Source organism: Adiantum capillus-veneris, chromosome 18, assembly GCF_014529385.1.
Source record: "Adiantum capillus-veneris isolate H3 chromosome 18, ASM1452938v2, whole genome shotgun sequence".
NCBI classification, from domain to species: domain Eukaryota; kingdom Viridiplantae; phylum Streptophyta; class Polypodiopsida; order Polypodiales; family Pteridaceae; genus Adiantum; species Adiantum capillus-veneris.
The window spans coordinates 13,981,892-13,996,511 of NC_140948.1; positions in this window are offsets into that span (position 1 = coordinate 13,981,892).

A 14,620-nucleotide genomic window follows, 5' to 3' on the forward strand; every position below is an offset into this window, starting at 1 on the left:
TTGGCTTAAAAAAGTATCATGCTACAATGGAGGAAACTTACCTTTCAGGATGTGCAACACAATTGAGGATATTGCACATGAGAAGCCAAAAATTAATGAAATCTCTATAGCAATAGCATGAAGTGTGTGGGGTAGAGCAAAGCAAGCTTGAAGGGTGTGTTCACACACACACACACACACACACACACACACACACACACACACACACACACAAAATTGCATGGGTCCTTACTCATGCTTCACTACAAAAAAAATTGGATTGAAAGAGAATGGTCTTGAGTCTAAAAAAACCTCTTTTCCCTTTTTTTCACCATTACATCTCTATTAACCCATCCATTAGATGATCACACAGGCAGTTGCACAATAGTAACAAATGTTAAGATACGATTGGCTAAAATTACTCCTAACTCCTTAGTGTAGGGTGTTTGGTTAAAATATCCTCATAAGTGTATGCCAAAATGGGGATATAAATATATTTTATGATGTGGTAGAAACTGTGCTAGCAAATATAACCGCTCAAAAAATTCACACTTCATTAAATGTCTCAGATAATAATATTGTGGCCCTAACCCTAGGGTTTCCTTTACCATCGTGAGTCTTGACCCCAAAGGATCACGCGTGTTACTCTATTTTGATATTTCCACCATTTCGTCTGCGCAATGGATGTTCCTAATTGACATAATAGAAGATGCTCATAACGGAGTATGGTGTTTTTCTGGATGGATTCTCTTGACTGCTGCAAATGAGCAAGCTTGAATGTAAGCCATAGCTGATGAAGTATAAAGACACAGCTTAAGACAAGCTATTGAAGAAACTTGTAAATTGTGGGTGAGATAAGAAGTGCCCAAGTCGGTTACAATGCACTCTGAGGTATAATATGCATCTCTTATATAGACCCACATTGCAACTTCTATTTGGTGATTATCTGTACTAAATGCCTGCATTACATGCCCACTTGTCTTGAATCCTGTTACACTTTAACTCTTCTTATTGTTTTCATGACATTTGTTTCTCCTAGGAACATACCCATTTGGCCATCCTACCGATATTAGTCTCTTATAAAATGTCGGTACTGTTAGTAATTGTTCGTCTGCAACCTACCAGTGTCGGTGTCTTTATCTCATAAATTTTTTTTGAGCCATGCATTGACTCTATAGAGTCTGAAGTGTCCAAACTAGCTACTGCCACTCATTTACTATTGCTCTTATATTCACCACTAGCAGTAAATGATGATGGGATTCATTGTAGCCTCTTTTTTGTAATTGCTCAAACTGGTTATTAATTGCTGCATATGTTTCCCTAACCTTTTTTTATCTCTTGTACATCGTTTTCTTACTTATAGTATTATTGCCTGCAAACTGTAACCCTGCCCATACGTTTGCTCTGTCGCATGCTACCTTCTGCTTAGGAATGGAGTGTATACTGACTCGTAGCTTTTGCACTCATGATTCATGGATCTTGTGCTATCAAAATCTCTGGAGACCCGGGCTGTAAGAGATACCACAATTGCGGGGATGGCTGGCTATTGTCGGGTCCCATCACCTACAGCTGGACTTTGTCTTCTATAAATCCCACACTAATGTGGATCAGGTGAGTTCTAGACTCACTTAGCAGTTGTTATTTTGTACCTGTGCGTTCTAAATTACAAGCTGTGGGGACTGCAACATGCCTAAAATTAAAGAGAAAGCGGTGGTGGAGTTGTCATCTCCTCCGAGTTTACAAGTGCTTTATTTTTGTGATAGTTGTCAGTCTGCTTGCTTTTAAGATGGGACTCAGCTGATTTAGTTAGATTTATCATGATAATTGGGATAAACTTAAGTAAATAGCATGTTTGGTGGTTTTAACTGCTACCCATTGGACAATTTTATGATTGATTGGAGGTCTTGACACTAGGCGGTTTGTCTACGCTGAAATCCTTGAAATAATTGCTCAATATTGAATGAGTTCTGGGTACTAAGTTTCTGCTAGTTTTTGCAAACTTTTGGAATGGTTAAAAAATACATGGCTTTTTTGTGCGGGTCTGGTTTGTCTAATATGACTGTAAAAAATTTGGGTAAATAGTAAAATCTTGGTATGTTTAACTCTGGCTAATTGGACAGATTTAAGATCGAATGTGTTGCTCGGTTTTGGGGGTTTTTTTAATTGATTTTTCTAAGAAATCAGGAAGCTCACTCTCATTTGATTACTGGTTTTTGAGGTGCTGCCTTATCTTGAAAAGATTTGTAATGGTTAAAAAGAATCACATACCATAATGATGTAGTATTTTTACATTTGAGCTTGATCTCTTTTTACCTTCTTACAACACCTACCCGTAAGATATCTGGCTATTTTTGTGACTCACCACTTGCATGGTTTGTTGACTTATGATAGCTGGTTATTTCTTGCATGGTTATGGTTTGGGCCCTCCGCTATACAATAATCTAAGCTTTACTCTATTAAGCTGACCATTATTGGCTCATTTCAGTGTGTAGGAGGATGATCACTTACCCGCATGATGCGGCTACAAGGAGTATAAAACTGGGTTTCTCCAGCTAGTGTTAGATATCCTATATGGGTAGATGGTTTAATAGGTACTCTCTAGTGTAAGAATTGTCGTCGACTATGCTTTTTGTTGGTCCTTACTTTTTATCTTTACTCTTTTTCTCTGGTTTTTTCTGTGCTGATTTTGGGTTAATGCCTTTTTAGTGCCTAGACATGCCATGCTTGTAGTGTTTCGGAGTTTTTAGCACTGTGGCATACACTATCATTACATAATTTTTTCCATATCAAGAAGAATAAGACTGTTGCTTTTTTTCTTTTTAAAAAAAGGGAAGGAGTTTGTATTATATGATTAACATGGAATAAAATGGAATTTGTAATAGGCTGTGTAAAATATATGTCGGACATGACATAAGTTAAGAGACTGTAGTATTTGAAGATGGTAGTCAACATGATCGAATCAGCTCGCAAATCATAAAAGGAAATTTGCAAATGCCAGACATACGGGTTGTGAGGCCTCTGGTCGTTTTGCTGGTTTCCAAAGAACTGAACATTATAGTGTCGGTTTTTCTTTGAGGACATCAGCTTAGGAAGTTGGAAATTTTTTTGGCTTTGCTTTCTCTATAATGCGACATTAAACTTTTAGGCTCTGTTACTGAAATAAAATATGGGTTTGACATGGTTGATGTGTAACTGGCGATCCTCTAACACTTCTTGAGATGTGTTGAAATTGATTAGTTGTAAAAAATTGATGCCTACTATAAAATGTTTTGTCTCGAGCCAACTTGTGCTTGATCATATGGTGAAAATTCTAACTATACAATTTTAAGAATGATTTCAAAAGTGTTGAACATAGTTTGTTTGAGAGAACCTCCTAAAATTTTGTTTAAAAAAAACTTAAAATTGGCTCTAGATTGTTTTGAAAAATCGGGAAATACTTTGATAAATAGGAGCAATTACTATGGGAATCTCACTTTCTAAGAAAGATTTGCAAAATACCAAAGACTTTTGTATAGTAAGAACTTGGCTATTTTTTCTTTTTTGTATGAAATTACAAATATATTATGAGAACTGTTGTTTTGTTCATTGGGACATGGATAACAAGTGGGATGCCCATGCATCACCTGTACACAGTAACAATTGCTAACCGAGCGTTTTCTTGTTTACTATGGGTGCAGGTGAGGGCTATCTTCTTTGAAAAAAACAAATTGTTCGACGTGGTTGATGACATGTGGATTATCTTTTACCTTAAAGCAGCATCACTCCTAAATTGGGGATTATTTTTTTCCGTGTTATACTTTGTCCTCTTCACTACCTTGTACAAAATTTATTTTCAATAGCAAATGAATTATTGTACAATTCCATTGTATTTACCTAGAATTTTTGGTTTGTGAACAGGTTTTGTTCTTTTGCGTACATGTACGTATTTAGAACTGCTACACACACAATAAATGCAAAAAAGAGATTGACTTGTCTATCTCTCTCAGACTTTAGTTCTAGGTCTTAGCACCTGTTACAGTATAATTTATTATATTCTAATAGGCAGGGGTGCTATTAACCTTTCACTAGTCAGGTCAAAGGGGACCACTACGACTGTTTGATAGCACTACCATTCTATTCTAATCGTTCTTGTTCTCTCTTTCTAATGACCTTTTTGCCTTGTCTTTTCACTATTTTATATATTTATGTCCACCAGGATACTCGAAAACTCACAGCAAGAATGAAGGCCTGCTCTGACCCAGTAAAAAGGGCTTTGATCTCGGAGAAATTACGACTTGCTAGAGAATTAGAGATTGTCTTTCCAAGTATCTCACTGAGGATTAGGCCCTATCTTCATATGGCTGTAAAACTCAAAAAGAAGTTATTCTCTGTATAATCTACGTTGGTCTGTCGACTCTTCGCATCAAAAAGGTGTTAATCTAACTTTTGTCAATAAAATCTTTGCAGATTATTTCCCTCTCCCAAAGTCTTACTCTCCCTATGGAACCCCTCTCATTTGCTTCTCTACTTGTGCTAAAATATATCCAAGATTGCGAAGCTTTAGTTTTAATTGTTGATGCCTCAAAAGATTCTAGTTTGTCTTTTGTCCAGCTTATTCCGTTTGACTTCTCACTCTCCTTGTTAAGAATAAAACCGAGAGTATCAACCTGCTGCTGGAATTTACTTCTAACTTGGCTAGTCTATCCAAAGCACATATTCAGGACTTAGCTTCCTTCTCTTCTAGAGGCTCGTAATTATCCAAACTCCTCAGAAAATTTTGTGGGCTAAGTCCTAACTTTGTTACTGCTCTCTCTACTCCAATAGTTGCTCCTCTTAACAACCTTTTTTGTAGAGATGCTGCGGCTTTGGAAGCTATAAAAGAATTTCAAAAGGACCTTTGTTCACTCAATGAGGCTTCCTTTTTGGATATGGTGCCAAAAGTCTCTAGAGCCTTTCCTTTTTTACCTTCACATCAGATTGAAGTTGAATCCCTGGGTGTAGAACATAGACTTTGGTTGTTCCCGAATAAAGGGTTTCTTGCTCCCATTTCTATGGAAACTTGGATCTTCCTTGCCGACCTGGCACTTGCCACTATTGAAGAATGCAAGCTTAAAGTTCTTAAAGGGATTCAGCTTCTGGACAAAGGAGATCTGATTAAAGCTCCGTTCAATATGAATTTCCTTGACAAAAAAAAATGCAGATCTAAGACAGGTTTATATGCAAGAACCAAAGGTGTGATGACCTTTAGTAAAAATAATGCTGACTACTACACTGAAACGGTGTGGAATGTGTTCAGACCTTACCTTAAGTGTGCATGCAAATTTTTAGATCCGAAAGCTGCTTGTGAGTTGAGCATCATTTGGTTTGACCATGCTATTTGGTACGCCCTCAACAATCTTTCAAATATCTTTCCTGACAAAGCTGAAGAGTTTCATCTTTCCCTCTTTTGTTTGTGGCTGGGTGAACAAGCTAGGGATCTGGTCTTAGCTCAAATCACCTTTATACATTACAGATCTTTTATGTGCGACACCCTCCAAGAGCTGGGTTTTGAAGGTTGTGGCACTATGTTAACCACTTATGGAGGTTATAAAGGAATCAAAGGTATGGTTGGGCAAATCAAGCCGAATATTGATGATGAAGATACGCAAGTATCCAAACGCCCCAACACTCTTATCTCCCCGTCAGCTTCTTACACCTCTTTCTTGACTCCCTCCTCTAATGATCGTATATTTGGTAGAGGAAGGGTTAAAAGGTTTACTAGAGGCCGTGGCAGAAACCTGCCAATCCAAAATCTTTTGGATATGTGATGTGCAAGTACAAAGGAACACCTGTGGTGGCAGAATTTACCTACTTCCGAAGGAAGAAGCTTGTAATAGAATACTTACACACTGCTTATTTACTAGCAAGTTTTTGAATTTTTTTACTCCCAATCTATTTTTACTGAATGCTTTAGACATGTTTTTGGACCAAATCTATTGCTAAAAGATGTTATGATTGGTTGGAAATATTTGCCATCTATCAAAAATCTTATTTATTCTAATGATTTCCTCCACAATGAAGATGTTCCTGTCTGTGTTTCTTACTTGTATCCTAAGTTTTGTAAGTCTTTTATCAATTTTGGTGTACATGTGTGTACTTTGAACTTAGAAATCATATCTGATACACGTGTGAGGAGCCTCTTGGGTAAGGGCTTGAATCATATCATTCCATTTTCGCTAAATCTTCAGCTTGCCTTTTTGGCTCTACTCGAATGCCTGGCCAACTTGGCCTTAAAACTCCAACTGGAGGTTGATGTTCACTTTCTACTTACATCTACACTTAAAGATTTTTTTTGGAAAAAGATCAATCTTTTACCACATGAGTGGTTAAGTATTGAGACTACCTGGCTGACTCCTAGTATTAAGACTTCCATCTCTAATATTAAGGAGAGATGATTCATTGTAGGCCTAGATAAAGCGTCTAACACTGCTTCCTTTATCTGTAAAAAACTAGCATTTGATGCTGCCTTTTCTAGACTCAATGTATTTTTAAAACTTGATACCTCTCCTCTTAGAGCTTCTACACTTCTAAATGATGAATTATCAGAATTTGGCTATTATCCTAACTATCAAAAAATATATGTACTCTTCCCAACATATAAAATTCATAAACATAAGTTTAGATGGATCTCTGATGCGTCTAATAGCCTGTTTTCATGTATTACTAATGACATCACCCTTTGCTTAAAATTTATCCTACTAGAAATTGAAGCAATTTGCACCATCAAGCGTAATGATCTAAGACGATTTGTGAATTTAGACTGCTTCCCTTTTTGGATTGTAAAGAATGCAGCTAAGGTTTCTATTAACTTCCCAAAAAACATTTTCTCTATCTTTACGGCATACATAACACAATGTTATGAAAATATCCCTCTAACAGGTTCTATTGGTCTGTTTAATACCCTATCAAATCTTATAGAGATTGCTTTCTCCTACAGAGCGACAGTTGTATCTCGACTAAAAAGAATACAGGTTGGGTAAAAGAATCTAAAATGACGACACCTGTCGTCTTTAGAGAAGACGATCTATATAAATATATTTTTTGGCTCCTTAATAATTGTTGTTTCCAAATTGGGATTACTTGCTACAAAAAAATTTTAGGGATCCCAATGGGATTTTCTTGTTCTCCCTTCTATGTGTAATCTTTATCTTTGTCTCTTTGAACATCAATAGCTCTTAAAAATGATGAGTGACCTTGATAGAGCTTCGCTACTCTCATACTTTGTTCATACGTTTGGGTTTATGGATGACCTGTGTAGTCTTAACAATAATCCCATGTTCGAAGAAACACTTAGAGAGATATATCCAACCTGTCTTAATATTGAACCTACCTTCTTCGGTAGAATAATGAGGCTTGATAAATGGTTTGTCTCTAGGAATAACTTCTTGAATATCGGGAATACTTTAACTCCCCCATACTTTGGTAGTTTTTATACTCGTTTCTTTTGGAAAAGAGAAAATCTCAAGCTGAAATCTTCTGAATTTACAAAAAGAAAAAGCAATAGACCCTTTAAAAATTCCTTACACACATGTCTAGGAATGGTATTTCTTATGTTGTATGCCTCGTTAGAGACAATTTTTCAGCGTATGAATAAATCAATACTCTGATTACCAAGTTTATCAATAATGGGTTTCTTAGAAAAGACCTTGTTGCATGTATCTGCAATTCCTTAAAAACGCATAAATGGTCCGGCCTTAAGTTTGACTTGCAAAACTTGATTAGTCTCATTAAACCAGAATGAGATACTCTTGAGTAAATATTTTCTTGAAGGAAACCTTTTTACTTCATTTTTTTCTCTCTCTTGTTGAGGTAGTAGGCCCATATTCTATGGGTCTACTACCTCTTAGAATATGGTGCCTGCGAATGGGTGGACACACACACACACACAAAATTGCATGGGTCCTTACTCATGCTTCACTAAAAAAAATTGGACTGAAAGAGCATGGCCTTGAGTCTAGAAAACTCTTTCCCCTTTTTTTCACCATTACATCTCTATTAACCCATTCATTACATGATGACACTGGCAGCTGTCACAATAGTAAAAAATGTTTGGACGATCAGCCAAAGGTAAGATACGATTGACTAAAATTACTCCTAACTCCCTGGTGTAGGGTGTTTGGTTAAAATATCCTCGTAAGGGTATGCCAAAATGGGGATACAAATATATTTTATGATGTGGTAGAAACTGTGCTAGCAAATATAACCACTCAAAAAATCCACGCTTCATTGAATGTCCCACATAATAATACTATGGCCCTAATTCTAGGGCTTCCTTTACCATCGTCAGATGGATGTTGTTCTTGAAGTGTTCTTGACCCCAAAGGGTCTCCTGTGTTACTCTATTTTGATATGTCCACCATTTTGTCTGCGCAATGGATGTTCCTAATTGAGGGAATAAAAGACGCTCATAACAGAGTATGGTGTTTTTTCGCATGGATTCTCTTGACTGTTGTAGATGAGCAAGGGATATTTCTAATACCTGTTCTTGAATGTAAGCCATAACTGATGAGACAAGCTATTGAAGAAACTTGTAAATTGTGGGTGAGATAAGAAGTGCCCAAGTCGGTCACAATGCACTTTGAGGTATAATATGCATGTCTTACCCACATTGCAATCTCTATTTGGTGATTATCTGTACTAAATGCCCCGCATTACGTGCCCACCCCGCATTACGTGCCCACTTTAACTCTTCTTATTGTTTTCATGACATTTTGTTTCTCCTAGGAACATACCCATTTGGCCATCCTACCAAAATTAGTCTCTTATAAAATGTTGGCACTATTAGTAATTTTTTGCCTGCAACCTTCCAGTGTCGGTGTCTTTACCTCATAATTTTTTTTTTGAGCCATGCATCGACTAGAGTCTGAAGTGTCCAGACTAGCTACTACCACTCATTTACTATTGCTCTTATATTCACCCAACAGTAAATGATGATGGGATTCATTGTAGCCTCTTTTTTGTAATAACTGTTTATTAACTGCTGCATATGTGTAAACCCTAACCTTTTTTATCTCTTCTATAACGTTTTCTTACTTATTGTATTAGCACCTGCAAACCTTAACCCTGCCCCATACATTGGCTCTATCGCACGCTATCTTCTGCTTAGGAATGGAGTGTATACTGACTCGCGGCTTCTGCGCTTATAATCCACGGATCTTGTGCCATCAACATCCCTGGAGACCTGGGTTGTAAGAGATACCACGATTGCGGGGATGGTTGGCTATTGTCGGGTCCCATCACCTACAGCTGGACTTTGTCTTCTATAAATCCCACACTGATGTGGATCAAGGTGAGTTCTAGACTCACTTAGCAGTTGTTATTCTGTACCTGTGCGTTCTAAATTATAAGTTGTGGGGACTGCAACATGCCTAAAAATTAAAGAGAAAGCAATGGTGGAGTTGTCATCTCCTCCGAGTTTACAAGTGCTTTATTTTTTGTGGTAGTTGTCACTTTGCTTGCTTTTAAGATGGGACATAGCTGATTTAGTTAATTTATTATGATAATTGGGATAAACTTAAGTAAATAGCATGTTTTGGTGGTTTTAACTACTGCTCATTGAACAATTTTATGATTGATTGGAGGTCTTGATCCTAGCAGTTTGTCTACGCTGAAATCCTTGAAATAATTGCTCAATATTGAAGGAGTTTTGGGTACTGAGGTGTTGCCAGTTTTTGAAAAGTTTTGGAGTTAAAAAAGATCATGGCTTTCTTGTGCAGAGCTGGTTTGTTTAATATGACTGTAAAAAATTTGGGTAAATAGTAAAATCTTGGTATGTTTAACTCTGCTAATTAGATAGATTTAAGATTGAATGTGTTGCTTGGTTTCAGGGGTTTTTTTCACTAATTTTTCTAAGAAATTAGGAAGCTCACTATCATATGATTTTTGGTTTCTAAGGTGCTGCCTTATCTTCCAAAGATATGTAATGGTTGAAAAGCATCACATACCCTAATGATGTAGTATTTTTACATTTGAGCTTGATCTCTTTTTATCTTCTTACATCATATCTGGCTGTTTTTATGACTCACCACGTGCATGGTTTGTTGACTTATGATAGCTGGTTACTGCTTGCCTGGTTATGGTTTGAGCCCTCCACTATACAATAATCTAAGCTTTACTCTTTTAAGCTGGCCATTATTGGATCTCATTTTATTTCATTCCAGTGTGTAGGAGGATGATCACTTACCCGCATGATGCGGCTACAAGGAGTATAAAACAGGGTTTCTCTAACTAGTATTATATATCCTATATAGGTAGATGGCTTAATAGGTACTCTCTAGTGTAAGAATTGTCGTTGACTATGCTTTTTGCTGGTCCTTACTTTTTAGCCTTACTCTTACTTTTCTCTGGTTTTTTCTGTGATGGTTTTGGGTTGATGCTTTTTTAGTGCCTAGACATGCCAGGCTTGTTGTGTTTTGGAGTTTTAGCACTGTGGCATACACTATCATTACATAATTTTTTCCATATCGAGAAGAATAAGACTGTCCCTTTTTTTCAAAAAAAAAAAGAGGGAAGGAGTTTGTATTATATGATTAACATGGAACAAAATGGAATTTGTAACAGGTTGTGTAAAATATATGTCGAACATGACATAAGTTAAGAGATTGTGGTATTTGAAGATGGCAGTCAATATGATTGAATCAGCTCGCAATTCATAAAAGAAACTTTGCAAATGCTAGACATACGGTTGTGACGCCTCTGGTCGTTTTGCTGGTTTCCAAAGAACTGAACATTATAGTGTCGATTTTTCTTTGAGGACATCACGTTAGGAATTTGGAATTGTTTTTGGATTTGCTGCCTCTATAATGCTACAGTAAATGTTTAGGCTCTGTTACTAAAATAAAATCTGGGTTTGACATGGTTGATGTGTAACATGCGATCCTCTAACACTTCTTGAGATGTGTTGAAATTGATTAGCTGTAAAAAACTAATGCCTACTATAAAATGTTTTGTCTCGAGCCAACTTATGCTTGATCATATGGTGAAAATTCTCCCTATACGGTTTTAAGAATGATTTCAAAAGTGTTGGACATAGTTTGTTTGAGAGAACCTCCTAAAATTTTGTTAAAAAAACTTAAAATTGGCTCTGGATTGTCTAGAAAATCGGAAAATACTTTGATAAATAGGAGCATTTACTATGGGACTCTCTCTTTCTAAGAAAGATTTGTGAAATACCAAAGACTTTCGTATAGTAAGAACTTGGCTTTTTTTTTGTATCAAATTACAAATACATTATGAGATTTTTTTTTTCATTGGGACATGGATAACTACTAGGATGCCCATGCATCACCTAAACACAATTACAATTGCTAACCGAGCGTTTTCTTGTTTACTATGGGTGCAGGTGAGGGCTACCTTCTTTGAGAAAAACAAACTATTCGATGTGGTTGATGACATTGTGGATTATCTTTTACCTTAAAGCAGCATCACTCCTAAATTGGGGATTACTTTTTCTCGTGATATACTTTGTTCTCTTCACTACCTTGTACAAAATTATTTTTCAACAACAAATGAATTATTGTACAATTTCATTGTATTTACCTAGAATTTTTGGTATGTGAACAGGTTCTGTTCTTTTGCGTATATGTATTTATTTAGAACTACTACTACTACACACACACACACACACACACACATAGAGCATTCAGAGAAGGAAGAGAGGGAGAGGGAGAGAGAGAGGCATTCACTCTTTAACACACACTCTCTTGACGTGAGCAAGGGGGTGAGAATGCACGCGCACGCGCGCGCGCACACACACACACACATATAGTGTGTAGGAATCAGACTAGAGCAAAAGAGGGATTCTTTTCAGTGTGTACACATGAGTCCTTGGCTTTCAAGGATCTTCCTTGGTTTCTTCTATGCTTCTTAGCGTTGAAAAATTTGACATCAGCAATTTTACTTCCTCTCTGGGCATGGGTGGAGAGCGAGACCAAGCTATATTGACTCTCCTTTGGAGAGAGAGAGAGAGAGAGAGAGAGAGAGAGAGAGAGAGAGAGAGAGAGAGAGAGAGAGCAATATCTGCTTTCCTTCAATGTAGCTTTGCCATTGAATTTCCTTCAACATACCCTCACCATCACCTCTCCTCTCACATTAATCCGGAGTGGTTTTTCTCTGATGGAGTCTCTCACGCACCCTAGCCTCGACATAGCAAGAGACGGCATCAAATCTCCTCTATCATGCATCCAAAGTGGATTGGCTTTGATGTAGTCTCTTCAACGACCCCTCAACATAAAATTGATTCCTTTCTTACACACACATTGACGACACATCTTAGACATCATAGAGATTTTTGTGCCAGATTGTATTTTTCTCGAGTGCAAAGCTTGGCAAATATGTATGCCTTTTGTGGGGTGGTTGTTCTATGTGTTTGATTTTCAATCAACGCGCTTTCTAATTGATGAGGATGTGTGCCAGATTTTAGACTTTTTTCACAAGTTGTACTTCTTCTAGTGTTGTTATATAATGCGGCACAACCATTGTGCTCATGTGGCAGCTACAAAGAGTTTTCCAACACAGTTTTCTACGGTTTTCTTGCTATCTATGCACATGTGGAAACAAATTAAGCTAGTTATAGCTGCAAGTGGCAGATTCATAAGTTTGCAGGGATTTTGGACAAGTGCAGTTTTCCATAGAGCTGCTCATTCAGGAGTGAGCTAGATTGCCGGGCACTTGGTAATTTATGTATACCAATGTGATTTGCTACTCAAACATTGAGTGTCTGTTTATGGCATATGTGGTTTTGGTGAGATTTTAGGGGAAGTTCTATCCATTTTTCCCTATATTTTTGCCATGCTTTCTACAATCTATAGCTTACTCTCTGAAGTTTTTGTGGTCAAAATTTACTCCCACTTTGATAGTGATCAAGTTGTGACTCTCACTTTGATAGGTTTTATCAATTTCAAACAGAGATTAGTGCTCTTGTATCCACTCTCGTATGAGTGAATTTTTTGTATGCTCATTGTGACTAAAGGTTATGTGTTATGCATTGTTTTTTATCGATGGATATTTTGATCGTGAGTCTACTGCTTACTAGTTACAAGTTTTCATAGAATCTACAAGTTCTAGGGACATTTGATAGTTGAGACTTGCATAAGTGTGGCAATTGCAGAGCACGGTGTGGTTAATTACTACGATAGATTTTATACATTGATACACTTGAGCACTACGAGTGCTAGTTAGCTCTTTTGGAGTGTCAATAGGGCCAAAAAAGACTCAAAAAGGATTGTGTAAGGATTTGGTTAACTTGCTAATTAGCAAAGCCGTTGACGATAAAAAAAGCTCCAAGTTTGATCATCGATGGTCAAAATGGCTCCAAATTTGACCGTTTTGATACGACTGAAAGTGTATCTAGGTACATATCTCTAGATATAAAAGAAGATAAATTTTTTACACTATTCTTTTATAGTTCATCTCTAACTTTTTTCTCATTCAAGTGACTTGGCGGCAAATAGATGTTGCTTCACTTTTGAATGATTTCAATCCCTCATTTTTCTCTCTTACTCTCCCATGATCTTTTAGGGTTCTCTACTCATTTTCACAAGATTTCTCTCCCCTCTTTCAATGCTAATAGCTTTGCTAGTGTCATTAGCTCCATTATACCTTCTACTATGTGCTCTTCACTCCTTGTAATGAGTGATGTAAAGTATGGATCCTGGTTCACCCCTTGTAATTTTTATTCTAAAAAATGACATTTGTAAGACTCCCATTATGAGGAGAACCCATCATGTGTGAGAAAAATCATTCGCTTATCCTTGCCCATAATATACCCCAAAGTGGGGCAGTGCCTAAACTCCGTGTAATTGGTATACTAATATTTACAAAAGATGAAATTTTGCAAAGTCTCCACTTGATGGTGATGCTACTTTTCCACATCACACCATGTTGTGAGTGGCTTTGTAGTTTTCTAGTGGGAGATGGTGGGGTAAAGGCGGAATGTGCCTTGCCCCATGATAGAGGTCCAGTGGCCCACAGACTCTAATAACTTACTCAATTATTCTTTATACATAGAAGAGAAAGGAGTGCATGTTGCTTTAGGTCACTCTACTCCAACCCACTCTATGCTCTCTCTCTTTCTCTCTTTCTCTCTCTCTCTCTCTCTCTCTCTCTCTCTCTCTCTCTCTCTCTCTGAACACACAACGCATTCACACATCCCTTCAACTGGTATTAGAGAACATGGCTATCACAAAGAGCATGGTGGCATCGAGACCTTTGAAGCGATAGCTTGCTTGGTCTCGGGCGGTGGCAAGCTTGGTCTCGGGCGGTGGAGAGATCAAGAAATCTTAGAATCTTTGTGAGAGTGCAATGGGGATCTTGTGAGCTCAATTGAGAGTGATGTATGCTCTTGTGGATGCACAAAAGACAATGTGGAAGATAGTGTCTAGGTGAAGGTGCTACCCTAGAAATTGTGTGCACAGCAACACTGTTTTGCAAATTGTTTTTCTCCTTGTAGAATACAAATTTGAAAATTTTGTCCCTTGAACCCCTCAATTTGACATGGCCTACACCTTTGCAAAAGAAACATTTGGCAAATCTCTCACCTATTTGCTGATATTCATCTCAGATTGACTATGGGCAGGAAATTTTATGTTTTTTGTTTTTGTGCAGTGCGCGAGTTTGATGCACT